This window comes from Petromyzon marinus (assembly GCF_048934315.1).
Source record: "Petromyzon marinus isolate PM22_M1 ecotype Great Lakes invasive population chromosome 80 unlocalized genomic scaffold, UKy_Petmar_22M1.pri1.0 chr80_unloc.2, whole genome shotgun sequence".
NCBI lineage: Eukaryota > Metazoa > Chordata > Hyperoartia > Petromyzontiformes > Petromyzontidae > Petromyzon > Petromyzon marinus.
Window position 1 is genome coordinate 300,319 of NW_027422630.1, and position 21,128 is coordinate 321,446.

Consider the following 21,128-nt stretch of genomic DNA (forward strand, 5'->3'; position numbering starts at 1 on the left):
TGTAGTGGTGTCGTGGTGTCGTGGTGTCTTGGTGTAGCGGTGTAGTGGTGTAGTGGTGTCTTGGTGTAGTGGTGTAGTGGTGTCTTGGTGTAGTGGTGTAGTGGTGTAATAGTGTAGTGGTGTAGTGGTGTCGTGGTGTAGTGGTGTAGTGGTGTCTTGGTGTAGTGGTGTAGTGGTGTCTTGGTGTAGTGGTGTAGTGGTGTCTTGGTGTAGTGGTGTCGTGGTGTAGTGGTGTCTTGGTGTCGTGGTGTCGTGGTGTAGTGGTGTAGTGGTGTAGCGGTGTAGCGGTGTAGTGGTGTAGTGGTGTCGTGGTGTCGTGGTGTAGTGGTGTCGTGGTGTCGTGGAGTCTTGGTGTAGTGGTGTCTTGGTGTAGTGGTGTAGTGGTGTCGTGGTGTATTGGTGTCATGGTGTAGTGGTGTCTTGGTGTAGTGGTGTAGCGGTGTAGTGGTGTCTTGGTGTAGTGGTGTAGCGGTGTAGTGGTGTCTTGGTGTTGTGGTGTAGTGGTGTAGTGGTGTAGTCGTGTCGTGGTGTCGTGGTGTATTGGTGTCGTGGTGTCGTGGTGTAGTGGTGTAGTGGTGTCGTGGTGTATTGGTGTCGTGGTGTTGTGGTGTAGTGGTGTTGTGGTGTAGTGGTGTAGTGGTGTCTTGGTGTAGTGGTGTAGTGGTGTAGTGGTGTCGTGGTGTCGTGGTGTATTGGTGTCGTGGTGTCGTGGTGTAGTGGTGTAGTGGTGTCGTGGTGTATTGGTGTAGTGGTGTAGTGGTGTCGTGGTGTCGTGGTGTAGTGGTGTAGTGGTGTCTTGGTGTAGCGGTGTAGCGGTGTAGCGGTGTAGTGGTGTCTTGGTTTCTTGGTGTAGTGGTGTAGTGGTGTCTTGGTGTTGTGGTGTAGTGGTGTAGTGGTGTCGTGGTGTAGTGGTGTAGTGGTGTAGTGGTGTCGTGGTGTAGTGGTGTACTGGTGTAGTGGTATAGTGGTGTCTTGGTGTAGTGGTGTAGCGGTGTAGTGGTGTCGTGGTGTCGTGGTGTAGTGGTGTAGTGGTGTAGTGGTGTCGTGGTGTCTTGGTGTAGCGGTGTAGTGGTGTCTTGGTGTAGTGGTGTCGTGGTGTAGTGGTGTAGTGGTGTCGTGGTGTCGTGGTGTCTTGGTGTAGCGGTGTAGTGGTGTAGTGGTGTCTTGGTGTAGTGGTGTAGTGGTGTCTTGGTGTAGTGGTGTAGTGGTGTCTTGGTGTAGTGGTGTAGTGGTGTAGTGGTGTCGTGGTGTTGTGGTGTAGTGGTGTAGTGGTGTCTTGGTGTAGTGGTGTAGCGGTGTCGTGGTGTAGTGGTGTCTTGGTGTAGTGGTGTAGTGGTGTCTTGGTGTAGTGGTGTCTTGGTGTAGTGGTGTAGTGGTGTAGCGGTGTAGTGGTGTCGTGGTGTAGTGGTGTAGTGGTGTCGTGGTGTCTTGGTGTAGCGGTGTAGTGGTGTCTTGGTGTAGTGGTGTCGTGGTGTAGTGGTGTAGTGGTGTCGTGGTGTCTTGGTGTAGCGGTGTAGTGGTGTAGTGGTGTCTATGTGTAGTGGTGTCGTGGTGTAGTGGTGTCGTGGTGTCTTGGTGTAGCGGTGTAGTGGTGTAGTGGTGTCGTGGTGTCGTGGTGTAGTGGTGTAGCGGTGTCGTGGTGTAGCGGTGTAGTGGTGTAGTGGTGTAGTGGTGTCTTGGTGTAGTGGTGTAGTGGTGTCTTGGTGTAGTGGTGTAGTGGTTTAGCGGTGTAGTGGTGTCGTGGTGTAGTGGTGTAGTGGTGTCGTGGTGTCTTGGTGTAGCGGTGTAGTGGTGTCTTGGTGTAGTGGTGTCGTGGTGTAGTGGTGTAGTGGTGTCGTGGTGTCGTGGTGTCTTGGTGTAGCGGTGTAGTGGTGTAGTGGTGTCTTGGTGTAGTGGTGTAGTGGTGTCTTGGTGTAGTGGTGTAGTGGTGTCTTGGTGTAGTGGTGTACTGGTGTAGTGGTGTAGTGGTGTCGTGGTGTTGTGGTGTAGTGGTGTAGTGGTGTCGTGGTGTCGTGGTGTAGTGGTGTAGCGGTGTCGTGGTGTAGCGGTGTAGTGGTGTAGTGGTGTAGTGGTGTCTTGGTGTAGTGGTGTAGTGGTGTCTTGGTGTAGTGGTGTAGTGGTGTCTTGGTGTAGTGGTGTACTGGTGTGGTGGTGTAGTGGTGTCGTGGTGTAGTGGTGTAGTGGTGTCTTGGTGTAGTGGTGTCGTGGTGTAGTGGTGTAGTGGTGTCTTGGTGTAGTGGTGTACTGGTGTAGTGGTGTAGTGGTGTAATAGTGTAGTGGTGTAGTGGTGTCTTGGTGTAGTGGTGTAGTGGTGTTGTGGTGTAGTGGTGTAGTGGTGTCTTGGTGTAGTGGTGTAGTGGTGTCTTGGTGTAGTGGTGTCTTGGTGTAGTGGTGTAGTGGTGTCTTGGTGTAGTGGTGTAGTGGTGTCTTGGTGTAGTGGTGTAGTGGTGTCTTGGTGTAGTGGTGTACTGGTGTAGTGGTGTCGTGGTGTCGTGGTGTAGTAGTGTAGTGGTGTAGTGGTGTCTTGGTGTAGTGGTGTAGCGGTGTCGTGGTGTAGTGGTGTAGTGGTGTAGCGGTGTCGTGGTGTAGTGGTGTCTTGGTGTAGTGGTGTAGTGGTGTCTTGGTGTAGTGGTGTAGTGGTGTCTTGGTGTAGTGGTGTAGTGGTGTAGTGGTGTCTTGGTGTAGTGGTGTAGTGGTGTTGTGGTGTAGTGGTGTAGTGGTGTCTTGGTGTAGTGGTGTCTTGGTGTAGTGGTGTAGTGGTGTAGTGGTGTCTTGGTGTAGTGGTGTAGTGGTGTCTTGGTGTAGTGGTGTAGTGGTGTCTTGGTGTAGTGGTGTACTGGTGTAGTGGTGTAGTGGTGTCTTGGTGTAGTGGTGTAGCGGTGTCGTGGTGTAGTGGTGTCTTGGTGTAGTGGTGTACTGGTGTAGTGGTGTAGTGGTGTCGTGGTGTAGTGGTGTAGTGGTGTCTTGGTGTAGTGGTGTAGTGGTGTAGTGGTGTCGTGGTGTAGTGGTGTAGTGGTGTCTTGGTGTAGTGGTGTACTGGTGTAGTGGTGTAGTGGTGTCGTGGTGTCGTGGTGTAGTGGTGTAGTGGTGTCGTGGTGTAGTGGTGTAGTGGTGTCTTGGTGTAGTAGTGTACTGGTGTAGTGGTGTAGTGGTGTCTTGGTGTAGTGGTGTAGTGGTGTCTTGGTGTAGTGGTGTAGTGGTGTCTTGGTGTAGTGGTGTAGTGGTGTCTTGGTGTAGTGGTGTAATAGTGTGGTGGTGTCGTGGTGTAGTGGTGTAGCGATGTCGTGGTGTCTTGGTGTAGTGGTGTAGTGGTGTAGTGGTGTCGTGGTGTAGTGGTGTAATAGTGTAGTGGTGTCGTGGTGTCTTGGTGTAGCGGTGTAGTGGTGTCTTGGTGTAGTGGTGTCGTGGTGTAGTGGTGTAGTGGTGTCGTGGTGTCTTGGTGTAGCGGTGTAGTGGTGTAGTGGTGTAGTGGTGTCTTGGTGTAGTGGTGTCGTGGTGTAGTGGTGTAGTGGTGTCGTGGTGTCTTGGTGTAGCGGTGTAGTGGTGTAGTGGTGTCGTGGTGTCGTGGTGTAGTGGTGTAGCGGTGTCGTGGTGTAGCGGTGTAGTGGTGTAGTGGTGTAGTGGTGTCTTGGTGTAGTGGTGTAGTGGTGTCTTGGTGTAGTGGTGTAGTGGTGTCTTGGTGTAGTGGTGTACTGGTGTGGTGGTGTAGTGGTGTCGTGGTGTAGTGGTGTAGTGGTGTCTTGGTGTAGTGGTGTCGTGGTGTAGTGGTGTAGTGGTGTAGTGGTGTACTGGTGTAGTGGTGTAGTGTTGTAATAGTGTAGTGGTGTAGTGGTGTCTTGGTGTAGTGGTGTAGTGGTGTTGTGGTGTAGTGGTGTAGTGGTGTCTTGGTGTAGTGGTGTAGTGGTGTCATGGTGTAGTGGTGTCTTGGTGTAGTGGTGTAGTGGTGTCTTGGTGTAGTGGTGTAGTGGTGTCTTGGTGTAGTGGTGTAGTGGTGTCTTGGTGTAGTGGTGTACTGGTGTAGTGGTGTCGTGGTGTCGTGGTGTAGTAGTGTAGTGGTGTAGTGGTGTCTTGGTGTAGTGGTGTAGCGGTGTCGTGGTGTAGTGGTGTCTTGGTGTAGTGGTGTAGTGGTGTCTTGGTGTAGTGGTGTAGTGGTGTCTTGGTGTAGTGGTGTAGTGGTGTAGTGGTGTCTTGGTGTAGTGGTGTAGTGGTGTTGTGGTGTAGTGGTGTAGTGGTGTCTTGGTGTAGTGGTGTCTTGGTGTAGTGGTGTAGTGGTGTCTTGGTGTAGTGGTGTAGTGGTGTCTTGGTGTAGTGGTGTAGTGGTGTCTTGGTGTAGTGGTGTACTGGTGTAGTGGTGTTGTGGTGTCTTGGTGTAGTGGTGTAGCGGTGTCGTGGTGTAGTGGTGTCTTGGTGTAGTGGTGTACTGGTGTAGTGGTGTAGTGGTGTCGTGGTGTAGTGGTGTAGTGGTGTCTTGGTGTAGTGGTGTAGTGGTGTAGTGGTGTCGTGGTGTAGTGGTGTAGTGGTGTCTTGGTGTAGTGGTGTACTGGTGTAGTGGTGTAGTGGTGTCGTGGTGTCGTGGTGTAGTGGTGTAGTGGTGTCGTGGTGTAGTGGTGTAGTGGTGTCTTGGTGTAGTAGTGTACTGGTGTAGTGGTGTAGTGGTGTCTTGGTGTAGTGGTGTAGTGGTGTCTTGGTGTAGTGGTGTAGTGGTGTCTTGGTGTAGTGGTGTAGTGGTGTCTTGGTGTAGTGGTGTAATAGTGTAGTGGTGTCGTGGTGTAGTGGTGTAGCGATGTCGTGGTGTCTTGGTGTAGTGGTGTAGTGGTGTAGTGGTGTCGTGGTGTAGTGGTGTAATAGTGTAGTGGTGTAGTGGTGTCGTGGTGTAGTGGTGTAGCGATGTCGTGGTGTCGTGGTGTAGTGGTGTAGTGGTGTAGCGGTGTAGTGGTGTAATAGTGTAGTGGTGTAGTGGTGTCGTGGTGTAGTGGTGTAGTGGTGTCTTGGTGTAGTGGTGTCTTGGTGTAGTGGTGTAGTGGTGTCTTGGTGTCGTGGTGTCGTGGTGTAGTGGTGTCTTGGTGTCGTGGTGTCGTGGTGTAGTGGTGTAGTGGTGTAGCGGTGTAGCGGTGTAGTGGTGTAGTGGTGTAGTGGTGTCGTGGTGTCGTGGTGTAGTGGTGTCGTGGTGTCGTGGAGTCTTGGTGTAGTGGTGTCTTGGTGTAGTGGTGTAGTGGTGTCGTGGTGTATTGGTGTCATGGTGTAGTGGTGTCTTGGTGTAGTGGTGTAGCGGTGTAGTGGTGTCTTGGTGTAGTGGTGTAGCGGTGTAGTGGTGTCTTGGTGTTGTGGTGTAGTGGTGTAGTGGTGTAGTCGTGTCGTGGTGTCGTGGTGTATTGGTGTCGTGGTGTCGTGGTGTAGTAGTGTAGTGGTGTCGTGGTGTATTGGTGTCGTGGTGTTGTGGTGTAGTGGTGTTGTGGTGTAGTGGTGTAGTGGTGTCTTGGTGTAGTGGTGTAGTGGTGTAGTGGTGTCGTGGTGTCGTGGTGTATTGGTGTCGTGGTGTCGTGGTGTAGTGGTGTAGTGGTGTCGTGGTGTATTGGTGTAGTGGTGTAGTGGTGTCGTGGTGTCGTGGTGTAGTGGTGTAGTGGTGTCTTGGTGTAGCGGTGTAGCGGTGTAGCGGTGTAGCGGTGTAGTGGTGTCTTGGTTTCTTGGTGTAGTGGTGTAGTGGTGTCTTGGTGTTGTGGTGTAGTGGTGTAGTGGTGTCGTGGTGTAGTGGTGTAGTGGTGTAGTGGTGTCGTGGTGTAGTGGTGTACTGGTGTAGTGGTATAGTGGTGTCTTGGTGTAGTGGTGTAGCGGTGTAGTGGTGTCGTGGTGTCGTGGTGTAGTGGTGTAGTGGTGTAGTGGTGTCGTGGTGTCTTGGTGTAGCGGTGTAGTGGTGTCTTGGTGTAGTGGTGTCGTGGTGTAGTGGTGTAGTGGTGTCGTGGTGTCGTGGTGTCTTGGTGTAGCGGTGTAGTGGTGTAGTGGTGTCTTGGTGTAGTGGTGTAGTGGTGTCTTGGTGTAGTGGTGTAGTGGTGTCTTGGTGTAGTGGTGTAGTGGTGTCGTGGTGTTGTGGTGTAGTGGTGTAGTGGTGTCTTGGTGTAGTGGTGTAGCGGTGTCGTGGTGTAGTGGTGTCTTGGTGTAGTGGTGTAGTGGTGTCTTGGTGTAGTGGTGTCTTGGTGTAGTGGTGTAGTGGTGTAGCGGTGTAGTGGTGTCGTGGTGTAGTGGTGTAGTGGTGTCGTGGTGTCTTGGTGTAGCGGTGTAGTGGTGTCTTGGTGTAGTGGTGTCGTGGTGTAGTGGTGTAGTGGTGTCGTGGTGTCTTGGTGTAGCGGTGTAGTGGTGTAGTGGTGTCTATGTGTAGTGGTGTCGTGGTGTAGTGGTGTCGTGGTGTCTTGGTGTAGCGGTGTAGTGGTGTAGTGGTGTCGTGGTGTCGTGGTGTAGTGGTGTAGCGGTGTCGTGGTGTAGCGGTGTAGTGGTGTAGTGGTGTAGTGGTGTCTTGGTGTAGTGGTGTAGTGGTGTCTTGGTGTAGTGGTGTAGTGGTTTAGCGGTGTAGTGGTGTCGTGGTGTAGTGGTGTAGTGGTGTCGTGGTGTCTTGGTGTAGCGGTGTAGTGGTGTCTTGGTGTAGTGGTGTCGTGGTGTAGTGGTGTAGTGGTGTCGTGGTGTCGTGGTGTCTTGGTGTAGCGGTGTAGTGGTGTAGTGGTGTCTTGGTGTAGTGGTGTAGTGGTGTCTTGGTGTAGTGGTGTAGTGGTGTAATAGTGTAGTGGTGTAGTGGTGTCGTGGTGTAGTGGTGTAGTGGTGTCTTGGTGTAGTGGTGTAGTGGTGTCTTGGTGTAGTGGTGTAGTGGTGTCTTGGTGTAGTGGTGTCGTGGTGTAGTGGTGTCTTGGTGTCGTGGTGTCGTGGTGTAGTGGTGTAGTGGTGTAGCGGTGTAGCGGTGTAGTGGTGTAGTGGTGTCGTGGTGTCGTGGTGTAGTGGTGTCGTGGTGTCGTGGAGTCTTGGTGTAGTGGTGTCTTGGTGTAGTGGTGTAGTGGTGTCGTGGTGTATTGGTGTCATGGTGTAGTGGTGTCTTGGTGTAGTGGTGTAGCGGTGTAGTGGTGTCTTGGTGTAGTGGTGTAGCGGTGTAGTGGTGTCTTGGTGTTGTGGTGTAGTGGTGTAGTGGTGTAGTCGTGTCGTGGTGTCGTGGTGTATTGGTGTCGTGGTGTCGTGGTGTAGTGGTGTAGTGGTGTCGTGGTGTATTGGTGTCGTGGTGTTGTGGTGTAGTGGTGTTGTGGTGTAGTGGTGTAGTGGTGTCTTGGTGTAGTGGTGTAGTGGTGTAGTGGTGTCGTGGTGTCGTGGTGTATTGGTGTCGTGGTGTCGTGGTGTAGTGGTGTAGTGGTGTCGTGGTGTATTGGTGTAGTGGTGTCGTGGTGTCGTGGTGTAGTGGTGTAGTGGTGTCTTGGTGTAGCGGTGTAGCGGTGTAGCGGTGTAGTGGTGTCTTGGTTTCTTGGTGTAGTGGTGTAGTGGTGTCTTGGTGTTGTGGTGTAGTGGTGTAGTGGTGTCGTGGTGTAGTGGTGTAGTGGTGTAGTGGTGTCGTGGTGTAGTGGTGTACTGGTGTAGTGGTATAGTGGTGTCTTGGTGTAGTGGTGTAGCGGTGTAGTGGTGTCGTGGTGTCGTGGTGTAGTGGTGTAGTGGTGTAGTGGTGTCGTGGTGTCTTGGTGTAGCGGTGTAGTGGTGTCTTGGTGTAGTGGTGTCGTGGTGTAGTGGTGTAGTGGTGTCGTGGTGTCGTGGTGTCTTGGTGTAGCGGTGTAGTGGTGTAGTGGTGTCTTGGTGTAGTGGTGTAGTGGTGTCTTGGTGTAGTGGTGTAGTGGTGTCTTGGTGTAGTGGTGTAGTGGTGTAGTGGTGTCGTGGTGTTGTGGTGTAGTGGTGTAGTGGTGTCTTGGTGTAGTGGTGTAGCGGTGTCGTGGTGTAGTGGTGTCTTGGTGTAGTGGTGTAGTGGTGTCTTGGTGTAGTGGTGTCTTGGTGTAGTGGTGTAGTGGTGTAGCGGTGTAGTGGTGTCGTGGTGTAGTGGTGTAGTGGTGTCGTGGTGTCTTGGTGTAGCGGTGTAGTGGTGTCTTGGTGTAGTGGTGTCGTGGTGTAGTGGTGTAGTGGTGTCGTGGTGTCTTGGTGTAGCGGTGTAGTGGTGTAGTGGTGTCTATGTGTAGTGGTGTCGTGGTGTAGTGGTGTCGTGGTGTCTTGGTGTAGCGGTGTAGTGGTGTAGTGGTGTCGTGGTGTCGTGGTGTAGTGGTGTAGCGGTGTCGTGGTGTAGCGGTGTAGTGGTGTAGTGGTGTAGTGGTGTCTTGGTGTAGTGGTGTAGTGGTGTCTTGGTGTAGTGGTGTAGTGGTTTAGCGGTGTAGTGGTGTCGTGGTGTAGTGGTGTAGTGGTGTCGTGGTGTCTTGGTGTAGCGGTGTAGTGGTGTCTTGGTGTAGTGGTGTCGTGGTGTAGTGGTGTAGTGGTGTCGTGGTGTCGTGGTGTCTTGGTGTAGCGGTGTAGTGGTGTAGTGGTGTCTTGGTGTAGTGGTGTAGTGGTGTCTTGGTGTAGTGGTGTAGTGGTGTCTTGGTGTAGTGGTGTACTGGTGTAGTGGTGTAGTGGTGTCGTGGTGTTGTGGTGTAGTGGTGTAGTGGTGTCTTGGTGTAGTGGTGTAGCGGTGTCGTGGTGTAGTGGTGTCTTGGTGTAGTGGTGTAGTGGTGTCTTGGTGTAGTGGTGTAGTGGTGTCTTGGTGTAGTGGTGTAGTGGTGTAGTGGTGTAGCGGTGTAGTGGTGTCGTGGTGTCGTGGTGTAGTGGTGTAGTGGTGTCGTGGTGTCTTGGTGTAGCGGTGTAGTGGTGTCTTGGTGTAGTGGTGTCGTGGTGTAGTGGTGTAGTGGTGTCGTGGTGTCTTGGTGTAGCGGTGTAGTGGTGTAGTGGTGTCTTGGTGTAGTGGTGTCGTGGTGTAGTGGTGTAGTGGTGTCGTGGTGTCTTGGTGTAGCGGTGTAGTGGTGTAGTGGTGTAGTGGTGTCGTGGTGTCGTGGTGTAGTGGTGTAGCGGTGTCGTGGTGTAGCGGTGTAGCGGTGTAGTGGTGTCTTGGTGTAGTGGTGTAGTGGTGTCTTGGTGTAGTGGTGTAGTGGTGTCTTGGTGTAGTGGTGTACTGGTGTGGTGGTGTAGTGGTGTCGTGGTGTAGTGGTGTAGTGGTGTCTTGGTGTAGTGGTGTACTGGTGTAGTGGTGTAGTGGTGTAATAGTGTAGTGGTGTAGTGGTGTCTTGGTGTAGTGGTGTAGTGGTGTAGTGGTGTCGTGGTGTCGTGGTGTATTGGTGTCGTGGTGTCGTGGTGTAGTGGTGTAGTGGTGTCGTGGTGTATTGGTGTAGTGGTGTAGTGGTGTCGTGGTGTCGTGGTGTAGTGGTGTAGTGGTGTCTTGGTGTAGCGGTGTAGCGGTGTAGCGGTGTAGCGGTGTAGTGGTGTCTTGGTTTCTTGGTGTAGTGGTGTAGTGGTGTCTTGGTGTTGTGGTGTAGTGGTGTAGTGGTGTCGTGGTGTAGTGGTGTAGTGGTGTAGTGGTGTCGTGGTGTAGTGGTGTACTGGTGTAGTGGTATAGTGGTGTCTTGGTGTAGTGGTGTAGCGGTGTAGTGGTGTCGTGGTGTCGTGGTGTAGTGGTGTAGTGGTGTAGTGGTGTCGTGGTGTCTTGGTGTAGCGGTGTAGTGGTGTCTTGGTGTAGTGGTGTCGTGGTGTAGTGGTGTAGTGGTGTCGTGGTGTCGTGGTGTCTTGGTGTAGCGGTGTAGTGGTGTAGTGGTGTCTTGGTGTAGTGGTGTAGTGGTGTCTTGGTGTAGTGGTGTAGTGGTGTCTTGGTGTAGTGGTGTAGTGGTGTCGTGGTGTTGTGGTGTAGTGGTGTAGTGGTGTCTTGGTGTAGTGGTGTAGCGGTGTCGTGGTGTAGTGGTGTCTTGGTGTAGTGGTGTAGTGGTGTCTTGGTGTAGTGGTGTCTTGGTGTAGTGGTGTAGTGGTGTAGTGGTGTAGCGGTGTAGTGGTGTCGTGGTGTAGTGGTGTCGTGGTGTCTTGGTGTAGCGGTGTAGTGGTGTCTTGGTGTAGTGGTGTCGTGGTGTAGTGGTGTAGTGGTGTCGTGGTGTCTTGGTGTAGCGGTGTAGTGGTGTAGTGGTGTCTATGTGTAGTGGTGTCGTGGTGTAGTGGTGTCGTGGTGTCTTGGTGTAGCGGTGTAGTGGTGTAGTGGTGTCGTGGTGTCGTGGTGTAGTGGTGTAGCGGTGTCGTGGTGTAGCGGTGTAGTGGTGTAGTGGTGTAGTGGTGTCTTGGTGTAGTGGTGTAGTGGTGTCTTGGTGTAGTGGTGTAGTGGTTTAGCGGTGTAGTGGTGTCGTGGTGTAGTGGTGTCGTGGTGTCTTGGTGTAGCGGTGTAGTGGTGTCTTGGTGTAGTGGTGTCGTGGTGTAGTGGTGTAGTGGTGTCGTGGTGTCGTGGTGTCTTGGTGTAGCGGTGTAGTGGTGTAGTGGTGTCTTGGTGTAGTGGTGTAGTGGTGTCTTGGTGTAGTGGTGTAGTGGTGTCTTGGTGTAGTGGTGTACTGGTGTAGTGGTGTAGTGGTGTTGTGGTGTAGTGGTGTAGTGGTGTCTTGGTGTAGTGGTGTAGCGGTGTCGTGGTGTAGTGGTGTCTTGGTGTAGTGGTGTAGTGGTGTCTTGGTGTAGTGGTGTAGTGGTGTCTTGGTGTAGTGGTGTAGTGGTGTAGCGGTGTAGTGGTGTCGTGGTGTCGTGGTGTAGTGGTGTAGTGGTGTCGTGGTGTCTTGGTGTAGCGGTGTAGTGGTGTCTTGGTGTAGTGGTGTCGTGGTGTAGTGGTGTAGTGGTGTCGTGGTGTCTTGGTGTAGCGGTGTAGTGGTGTAGTGGTGTCTTGGTGTAGTGGTGTCGTGGTGTAGTGGTGTAGTGGTGTCGTGGTGTCTTGGTGTAGCGGTGTAGTGGTGTAGTGGTGTAGTGGTGTCGTGGTGTCGTGGTGTAGTGGTGTAGCGGTGTCGTGGTGTAGCGGTGTAGCGGTGTAGTGGTGTCTTGGTGTAGTGGTGTAGTGGTGTCTTGGTGTAGTGGTGTAGTGGTGTCTTGGTGTAGTGGTGTACCGGTGTGGTGGTGTAGTGGTGTCGTGGTGTAGTGGTGTAGTGGTGTCTTGGTGTAGTGGTGTACTGGTGTAGTGGTGTAGTGGTGTAATAGTGTAGTGGTGTAGTGGTGTCTTGGTGTAGTGGTGTAGTGGTGTTGTGGTGTAGTGGTGTAGTGGTGTCTTGGTGTAGTGGTGTAGTGGTGTCTTGGTGTAGTGGTGTCTTGGTGTAGTGGTGTAGTGGTGTCTTGGTGTAGTGGTGTACTGGTGTAGTGGTGTCGTGGTGTCGTGGTGTAGTAGTGTAGTGGTGTAGTGGTGTAGTGGTGTCTTGGTGTAGTGGTGTAGTGGTGTCTTGGTGTAGTGGTGTCTTGGTGTAGTGGTGTAGTGGTGTAGTGTTGTCTTGGTGTAGTGGTGTAGTGGTGTCTTGGTGTAGTGGTGTAGTGGTGTCTTGGTGTAGTGGTGTAGCGGTGTCGTGGTGTAGTGGTGTCTTGGTGTAGTGGTGTAGTGGTGTCTTGGTGTAGTGGTGTAGTGGTGTCTTGGTGTAGTGGTGTACTGGTGTAGTGGTGTAGTGGTGTCGTGGTGTAGTGGTGTAGTGGTGTCGTGGTGTAGTGGTGTAGTGGTGTCTTGGTGTAGTGGTGTACTGGTGTAGTGGTGTAGTGGTGTCGTGGTGTAGTGGTGTAGTGGTGTCGTGGTGTAGTGGTGTAGTGGTGTCTTGGTGTTGTAGTGTACTGGTGTAGTGGTGTAGTGGTGTAGTGGTGTCTTGGTGTAGTGGTGTCTTGGTGTAGTGGTGTAGTGGTGTCTTGGTGTAGTGGTGTAATAGTGTAGTGGTGTCGTGGTGTAGTGGTGTAGCGATGTCGTGGTGTCTTGGTGTAGTGGTGTAGTAGTGTAATAGTGTAGTGGTGTAGTGGTGTCGTGGTGTAGTGGTGTAGCGATGTCGTGGTGTCGTGGTGTAGTGGTGTAGTGGTGTAGCGGTGTAGTGGTGTAGTGGTGTAATAGTGTAGTGGTGTAGTGGTGTAGTGGTGTCGTGGTGTAGTGGTGTAGTGGTGTCTTGGTGTAGTGGTGTAGTGGTGTCTTGGTGTAGTGGTGTAGTGGTGTCTTGGTGTAGTTGTGTTGTGGTGTAGTGGTGTCTTGGTGTAGTGGTGTAGTGGTGTAGTGGTGTAGCGGTGTAGTGGTGTCGTGGTGTCGTGGTGTAGTGGTGTAGTGGTGTAGTGGTGTCGTGGTGTCTTGGTGTAGCGGTGTAGTGGTGTCTTGGTGTAGTGGTGTCGTGGTGTAGTGGTGTAGTGGTGTCGTGGTGTCGTGGTGTCTTGGTGTAGCGGTGTAGTGGTGTAGTGGTGTCTTGGTGTAGTGGTGTAGTGGTGTCTTGGTGTAGTGGTGTAGTGGTGTCTTGGTGTAGTGGTGTACTGGTGTAGTGGTGTCGTGGTGTTGTGGTGTAGTGGTGTAGTGGTGTCTTGGTGTAGTGGTGTAGCGGTGTCGTGGTGTAGTGGTGTCTTGGTGTAGTGGTGTAGTGGTGTCTTGGTGTAGTGGTGTAGTGGTGTCTTGGTGTAGTGGTGTAGTGGTGTAGCGGTGTAGTGGTGTCGTGGTGTCGTGGTGTAGTGGTGTAGTGGTGTAGTGGTGTCGTGGTGTCTTGGCGTAGCGGTGTAGTGGTGTCTTGGTGTAGTGGTGTCGTGGTGTAGTGGTGTAGTGGTGTCGTGGTGTCGTGGTGTCTTGGTGTAGCGGTGTAGTGGTGTAGTGGTGTAGTGGTGTCTTGGTGTAGTGGTGTCGTGGTGTAGTGGTGTAGTGGTGTCGTGGTGTCTTGGTGTAGCGGTGTAGTGGTGTAGTGGTGTCGTGGTGTCGTGGTGTAGTGGTGTAGCGGTGTCGTGGTGTAGCGGTGTAGTGGTGTAGTGGTGTAGTGGTGTCTTGGTGTAGTGGTGTAGTGGTGTCTTGGTGTAGTGGTGTACTGGTGTGGTGGTGTAGTGGTGTCGTGGTGTAGTGGTGTAGTGGTGTCTTGGTGTAGTGGTGTAGTGGTGTAGTGGTGTCTTGGTGTAGTGGTGTACTGGTGTAGTGGTGTAATAGTGTAGTGGTGTAGTGGTGTCTTGGTGTAGTGGTGTAGTGGTGTTGTGGTGTAGTGGTGTAGTGGTGTCTTGGTGTAGTGGTGTAGTGGTGTCTTGGTGTAGTGGTGTCTTGGTGTAGTGGTGTCTTGGTGTAGTGGTGTAGTGGTGTCTTGGTGTAGTGGTGTAGTGGTGTCTTGGTGTAGTGGTGTACTGGTGTAGTGGTGTCGTGGTGTAGTAGTGTAGTGGTGTAGTGGTGTCTTGGTGTAGTGGTGTAGTGGTGTCTTGGTGTAGTGGTGTCTTGGTGTAGTGGTGTAGTGGTGTCTTGGTGTAGTGGTGTAGTGGTGTTGTGGTGTAGTGGTGTAGTGGTGTCTTGGTGTAGTGGTGTCTTGGTGTAGTGGTGTAGTGGTGTAGTGTTGTCTTGGTGTAGTGGTGTAGTGGTGTCTTGGTGTAGTGGTGTAGTGGTGTCTTGGTGTAGTGGTGTAGCGGTGTCGTGGTGTAGTGGTGTCTTGGTGTAGTGGTGTAGTGGTGTCTTGGTGTAGTGGTGTAGTGGTGTCGTGGTGTAGTGGTGTAGTGGTGTCGTGGTGTAGTGGTGTAGTGGTGTCTTGGTGTAGTGGTGTACTGGTGTAGTGGTGTAGTGGTGTCGTGGTGTAGTGGTGTAGTGGTGTCGTGGTGTAGTGGTGTAGTGGTGTCTTGGTGTTGTAGTGTACTGGTGTAGTGGTGTAGTGGTGTCTTGGTGTAGTGGTGTAGTGGTGTCTTGGTGTAGTGGTGTAGTGGTGTCTTGGTGTAGTGGTGTAGTGGTGTCTTGGTGTAGTGGTGTAATAGTGTAGTGGTGTCGTGGTGTAGTGGTGTAGCGATGTCGTGGTGTCTTGGTGTAGTGGTGTAGTGGTGTAGTGGTGTCGTGGTGTAGTGGTGTAGTGGTGTAATAGTGTAGTGGTGTAGTGGTGTCGTGGTGTAGTGGTGTAGCGATGTCGTGGTGTCGTGGTGTAGTGGTGTAGCGGTGTAGTGGTGTAGTGGTGTAATAGTGTAGTGGTGTAGTGGTGTAGTGGTGTCGTGGTGTAGTGGTGTAGTGGTGTCTTGGTGTAGTGGTGTAGTGGTGTCTTGGTGTAGTGGTGTAGTGGTGTCTTGGTGTAGTGGTGTTGTGGTGTAGTGGTGTCTTGGTGTAGTGGTGTAGTGGTGTAGCGGTGTAGTGGTGTCATGGTGTCGTGGTGTAGTGGTGTAGTGGTGTAGTGGTGTCGTGGTGTCTTGGTGTAGCGGTGTAGTGGTGTCTTGGTGTAGTGGTGTCGTGGTGTAGTGGTGTAGTGGTGTCGTGGTGTCGTGGTGTCTTGGTGTAGCGGTGTAGCGGTGTAGTGGTGTCTTGGTGTAGTGGTGTAGTGGTGTCTTGGTGTAGTGGTGTCTTGGTGTAGTGGTGTACTGGTGTAGTGGTGTCGTGGTGTTGTGGTGTAGTGGTGTAGTGGTGTCTTGGTGTAGTGGTGTAGCGGTGTCGTGGTGTAGTGGTGTCTTGGTGTAGTGGTGTAGTGGTGTCTTGGTGTAGTGGTGTAGTGGTGTCTTGGTGTAGTGGTGTAGTGGTGTAGCGGTGTAGTGGTGTCGTGGTGTCGTGGTGTAGTGGTGTAGTGGTGTCGTGGTGTCTTGGTGTAGCGGTGTAGTGGTGTCTTGGTGTAGTGGTGTCGTGGTGTAGTGGTGTAGTGGTGTCGTGGTGTCGTGGTGTCTTGGTGTAGTGGTGTAGTGGTGTCTTGGTGTAGTGGTGTAGTGGTGTCTTGGTGTAGTGGTGTACTGGTGTGGTGGTGTAGTGGTGTCGTGGTGTCGTGGTGTAGTGGTGTAGCGGTGTCGTGGTGTAGCGGTGTAGTGGTGTAGTGGTGTAGTGGTGTCTTGGTGTAGTGGTGTAGTGGTGTCTTGGTGTAGTGGTGTAGTGGTGTACTGGTGTGGTGGTGTAGTGGTGTCGTGGTGTAGTGGTGTAGTGGTGTAGTGGTGTAGTGGTGTCTTGGTGTAGTGGTGTACTGGTGTAGTGGTGTAGTGGTGTAATAGTGTAGTGGTGTAGTGGTGTCTTGGTGTAGTGGTGTAGTGGTGTTGTGATGTAGTGGTGTAGTGGTGTCTTGGTGTAGTGGTGTAGTGGTGTCTTGGTGTAGTGGTGTCTTGGTGTAGTGGTGTAGTGGTGTCTTGGTGTAGTGGTGTAGTGGTGTCTTGGTGTAGTGGTGTCGTGGTGTCGTGGTGTAGTAGTGTAGTAGTGTAGTGGTGTAGTGGTGTCTTGGTGTAGTGGTGTAGCGGTGTCGTGGTGTAGTGGTGTCTTGGTGTAGTGGTGTAGTGGTGTCTTGGTGTAGTGGTGTAGTGGTGTCTTGGTGTAGCGGTGTAGTGGTGTAGTGGTGTCTTGGTGTAGTGGTGTAGTGGTGTTGTGGTGTAGTGGTGTAGTGGTGTCTTGGTGTAGTGGTGTCTTGGTGTAGTGGTGTAGTGGTGTCTTGGTGTAGTGGTGTAGTGGTGTCTTGGTGTAGTGGTGTAGTGGTGTCTTGGTGTAGTGGTGTACTGGTGTAGTGGTGTAGTGGTGTCGTGGTGTCGTGGTGTAGTGGTGTAGTGGTGTCTTGGTGTAGTGGTGTAGCGGTGTAGCGGTGTAATAGTGTAGTGGTGTAGTGGTGTAGTGGTGTCATGGTGTAGTGGTGTAGTGGTGTCTTGGTGTAGTGGTGTAGTGGTGTCTTGTTGTAGTGGTGTAGTGGTGTCTTGGTGTAGTGGTGTTGTGGTGTAGTGGTGTCTTGGTGTAGTGGTGTAGTGGTGTAGCGGTGTAGTGGTGTCGTGGTGTCGTGGTGTAGTGGTGTAGTGGTGTCGTGGTGTCTTGGTGTAGTGGTGTAGTGGTGTCTTGGTGTAGTGGTGTCGTGGTGTAGTGGTGTAGTGGTGTCGTGGTGTCGTGGTGTCTTGGTGTAGCGGTGTAGTGGTGTAGTGGTGTCTTGGTGTAGTGGTGTAGTGGTGTCTTGGTGTAGTGGTGTCTTGGTGTAGTGGTGTACTGGTGTAGTGGTGTCGTGTTGTTGTGGTGTAGTGGTGTAGTGGTGTCTTGGTGTAGTGGTGTAGCGGTGTCGTGGTGTAGTGGTGTCTTGGTGTAGCGGTGTAGTGGTGTCTTGGTGTAGTGGTGTCGTGGTGTAGTGGTGTAGTGGTGTCGTGGTGTCGTGGTGTCTTGGTGTAGCGGTGTAGTGGTGTAGTGGTGTAGTGGTGTCTTGGTGTAGTGGTGTCGTGGTGTAGTGGTGTAGTGGTGTCGTGGTGTCTTGGTGTAGCGGTGTAGTGGTGTCGTGGTGTCGTGGTGTCGTGGTGTAGTGGTGTAGCGGTGTCGTGGTGTAGCGGTGTAGTGGTGTAGTGGTGTAGTGGTGTCTTGGTGTAGTGGTGTAGTGGTGTCTTGGTGTAGTGGTGTAGTGGTGTCTTGGTGTAGTGGTGTACTGGTGTGGTGGTGTAGTGGTGTCGTGGTGTAGTGGTGTAGTGGTGTCTTGGTGTAGTGGTGTAGTGGTGTCGTGGTGTAGTGGTGTAGTGGTGTCTTGGTGTAGTGGTGTACTGGTGTAGTGGTGTAGTGGTGTAATAGTGTAGTGGTGTAGTGGTGTCTTGGTGTAGTGGTGTAGTGGTGTTGTGGTGTAGTGGTGTAGTGGTGTCTTGGTGTAGTGGTGTAGTGGTGTCTTGGTGTAGTGGTGTCTTGGTGTAGTGGTGTAGTGGTGTCTTGGTGTAGTGGTGTAGTGGTGTCTTGGTGTAGTGGTGTAGTGGTGTCTTGGTGTAGTGGTGTACTGGTGTAGTGGTGTCGTGGTGTAGTAGTGTAGTGGTGTAGTGGTGTCTTGGTGTAGTGGTGTAGCGGTGTCGTGGTGTAGTGGTGTCTTGGTGTAGTGGTGTAGTGGTGTCTTGGTGTAGTGGTGTAGTGGTGTCTTGGTGTGGTGGTGTAGTGGTGTCTTGGTGTAGTGGTGTAGTGGTGTTGTGGTGTAGTGGTGTAGTGGTGTCTTGGTGTAGTGGTGTCTTGGTGTAGTGGTGTAGTGGTGTAGTGGTGTCTTGGTGTAGTGGTGTAGTGGTGTCTTGGTGTAGTGGTGTAGTGGTGTCTTGGTGTAGTGGTGTACTGGTGTACTGGTGTAGTGGTGTCGTGGTGTCGTGGTGTCGTGGTGTAGTGGTGTAGTGGTGTCTTGGTGTAGTGGTGTAGCGGTGTCGTGGTGTAGTGGTGTCTTGGTGTAGTGGTGTAGTGGTGTCTTGGTGTAGTGGTGTAGTGGTGTCTTGGTGTAGTGGTGTACTGGTGTAGTGGTGTAGTGGTGTCGTGGTGTAGTGGTGTACTGGTGTAGTGGTGTCTTGGTGTAGTGGTGTAGTGGTGTAGTGGTGTCGTGGTGTAGTGGTGTAGTGGTGTCTTGGTGTAGTGGTGTACTGGTGTAGTGGTGTAGTGGTGTCGTGGTGTAGTGGTGTAGTGGTGTCGTGGTGTAGTGGTGTAGTGGTGTCTTGGTGTAGTAGTGTACTGGTGTAGTGGTGTAGTGGTGTCTTGGTGTAGTGGTGTAGTGGTGTCTTGGTGTAGTGGTGTAGTGGTGTCTTGGTGTAGTGGTGTAGTGGTGTCTTGGTGTAGTGGTGTAATAGTGTAGTGGTGTCGTGGTGTAGTGGTGTAGCGATGTCGTGGTGTCTTGGTGTAGTGGTGTAGTGGTGTAGTGGTGTCGTGGTGTAGTGGTGTAATAGTGTAGTGGTGTAGTGGTGTCGTGGTGTAGTGGTGTAGCGATGTCGTGGTGTCGTGGTGTAGTGGTGTAGTGGTGTAGCGGTGTAGTGGTGTAGTGGTGTAATAGTGTAGTGGTGTAGTGGTGTAGTGGTGTCGTGGTGTAGTGGTGTAGTGGTGTCTTGGTGTAGTGGTGTAGTGGTGTCTTGGTGTAGTGGTGTAGTGGTGTCTTGGTGTAGTGGTGTCGTGGTGTAGTGGTGTCTTGGTGTCGTGGTGTCGTGGTGTAGTGGTGTAGCGGTGTAGCGGTGTAGTGGTGTAGTGGTGTCGTGGTGTAGTGGTGTCGTGGTGTCGTGGTGTCGTGGAGTCTTGGTGTAGTGGTGTCTTGGTGTAGTGGTGTAGTGGTGTCGTGGTGTATTGGTGTCATGGTGTAGTGGTGTCTTGGTGTAGTGGTGTAGCGGTGTAGTGGTGTCTTGGTGTAGTGGTGTAGCGGTGTAGTGGTGTCTTGGTGTTGTGGTGTAGTGGTGTAGTGGTGTAGTGGTGTAGTCGTGTCGTGGTGTCGTGGTGTATTGGTGTCGTGGTGTCGTGGTGTAGTGGTGTAGTGGTGTCGTGGTGTATTGGTGTCGTGGTGTTGTGGTGTAGTGGTGTTGTGGTGTAGTGGTGTCTTGGTGTAGTGGTGTAGTGGTGTAGTGGTGTCGTGGTGTCGTGGTGTATTGGTGTCGTGGTGTCGTGGTGTAGTGGTGTAGTGGTGTCGTGGTGTATTGGTGTAGTGGTGTAGTGGTGTCGTGGTGTCGTGGTGTAGTGGTGTAGTGGTGTAGTGGTGTCTTGGTGTAGCGGTGTAGCGGTGTAGCGGTGTAGTGGTGTAGTGGTGTCTTGGTTTCTTGGTGTAGTGGTGTAGTGGTGTAGTGGTGTCGTGGTGTAGTGGTGTAGTGGTGTCGTGGTGTCGTGGTGTATTGGTGTAGTGGTGTCTTGGTGTAGTGGTGTAGTGGTGTAGTGGTGTCTTGGTGTAGTGGTGTTGTGGTGTAGTGGTGTCTTGGTGTAGTGGTGTAGTGGTGTCTTGGTGTAGTGGTGTCTTGGTGTAGTGGTGTAGTGGTGTCTTGGTGTAGTGGTGTAGTGGTGTCTTGGTGTAGTGGTGTAGTGGTGTCTTGGTTTCTTGGTGTAGTGGTGTAGTGGTGTCTTGGTGTTGTGGTGTAGTGGTGTAGTGGTGTCGTGGTGTAGTGGTGTCTTGGTGTAGTGGTGTAGTGGTGTACTGGTGTAGTGGTGTAGTGGTGTACTGGTGTAGTGGTGTAGTGGTGTCTTGGTGTAGTGGTGTAGTGGTGTCTTGGCGTAGTGGTGTCTTGGTGTAGTGGTGTAGTGGTGTCTTGGTGTAGTGGTGTAGTGGTGTCGTGGTGTAGTGGTGTCTTGGTGTAGTGGTGTCTTGGTGTAGTGGTGTAGTGGTGTCTTGGTGTAGTGGTGTAGTGGTGTCGTGGTGTAGTGGTGTCTTGGTGTAGTGGTGTCATGGTGTAGTGGTGTAGTGGTGTAGTGGTGTCTTGGTGTCTTAGTGTAGTGGTGTCTTGGTGTAGTGGTGTAGTGGTGTCGTGGTGTAGTGGTGTCTTGGTGTAGTGGTGTAGTGGTGTCGTGGTGTTGTGGTGTAGTGGTGTCTTGGTGTAGTGGTGTCTTGGTGTAGTTGTGTAGTGGTGTAGTGGTGTCTTGGTGTAGTGGTGTCCTGGTGTCTTGGTGTCGTGGTGTAGTGGTGTCTTGGTGTCTTGGTGTCGTGGTGTAGTGGTGTAGTGGTGTCGTGGTGTCTTGGTGTAGTGGTGTAGTGGTGTCTTGGTGTAGTGGTGTAGTGGTGTCGTGGTGTCTTGGTGTCGTGGTGTAGTGGTGTAGTGGTGTCGTGGTGTCTTGGTGTAGCGGTGTAGTGGTGTCTTGGTGTAGTGGTGTCGTGGTGTAGTGGTGTAGTGGTGTCGTGGTGTCGTGGTGTCTTGGTGTAGCGGTGTAGTGGTGTAGTGGTGTCTTGGTGTAGTGGTGTAGTGGTGTCTTGGTGTAGTGGTGTAGTGGTGTCTTGGTGTAGTGGTGTACTGGTGTAGTGGTGTAGTGGTGTCGTGGTGTTGTGGTGTAGTGGTGTAGTGGTGTCTTGGTGTAGTGGTGTAGTGGTGTAGCGGTGTCGTGGGGTAGTGGTGTCTTGGTGTAGTGGTGTAGTGGTGTCTTGGTGTAGTGGTGTAGTGGTGTCTTGGTGTAGTGGTGTAGTGGTGTAGCGGTGTAGTGGTGTTGTGGTGTCGTGGTGTAGTGGTGTAGTGGTGTCGTGGTGTCTTGGTGTAGCGGTGTAGTGGTGTCTTGGTGTAGTGGTGTCGTGGTGTAGTGGTGTAGTGGTGTCGTGGTGTAGTGGTGTAGTGGTGTCGTGGTGTCTTGGTGTAGCGGTGTAGTGGTGTAGTGGTGTCTTGGTGTAGTGGTGTCGTGGTGTAGTGGTGTAGTGGTGTCCTGGTGTCTTGGTGTAGCGGTGTAGTGGTGTAGTGGTGTAGTGGTGTCGTGGTGTCGTGGTGTAGTGGTGTAGCGGTGTCGTGGTGTAGCGGTGTAGTGGTGTAGTGGTGTCTTGGTGTAGTGGTGTAGTGGTGTCTTGGTGTAGTGGTGTAGTGGTGTCTTGGTGTAGTGGTGTACTGGTGTGGTGGTGTAGTGGTGTCGTGGTGTAGTGGGGTAGTGGTGTCTTGGTGTAGTGGTGTACTGGTGTAGTGGTGTAGTGGTGTAATAGTGTAGTGGTGCAGTGGTGTCTTGGTGTAGTGGTGTAGTGGTGTTGTGGTGTAGTGATGTAGTGGTGTCTTGGTGTAGTGGTGTAGTGGTGTCTTGGTGTAGTGGTGTCTTGGTGTAGTGGTGTAGTGGTGTCTTGGTGTAGTGGTGTAGTGGTGTCTTGGTGTAGTGGTGTAGTGGTGTCTTGGTGTAGTGGTGTACTGGTGTATTGGTGTCGTGGTGTCGTGGTGTAGTAGTGTAGTGGTGTAGTGGTGTCTTGGTGTAGTGGTGTAGCGGTGTCGTGGTGTAGTGGTGTCTTGGTGTAGTGGTGTAGTGGTGTCTTGGTGTAGTGGTGTCTTGGTGTAGTGGTGTCTTGGTGTAGTGGTGTAGTGGTGTTGTGGTGTAGTGGTGTAGTGGTGTCTTGGTGTAGTGGTGTCTTGGTGTAGTGGTGTAGTGGTGTAGTGTTGTCTTGGTGTAGTGGTGTAGTGGTGTCTTGGTGTAGTGGTGTAGTGGTGTCTTGGTGTAGTGGTGTACTGGTGTAGTGGTGTAGTGGTGTCGTGGTGTCGTCGTGGTGTAGTGGTGTAGTGGTGTCTTGGTGTAGTGGTGTAGCGGTGTCGTGGTGTAGTGGTGTCTTGGTGTAGTGGTGTAGTGGTGTCTTGGTGTAGTGGTGTAGTGGTGTCTTGGTGTAGTGGTGTAC

General features: G+C 52.2%; 1 protein-coding gene across 1 annotated transcript in view; it reads left to right on the plus strand.

The window, feature by feature from the left end:
• LOC116958645 (synaptobrevin-like) overlaps window positions 1-21,128 on the plus strand; it is a 59,228-nt gene that overhangs the window by 15,443 nt on the left and 22,657 nt on the right. The gene's annotated exons all lie outside the window — the stretch shown is intronic.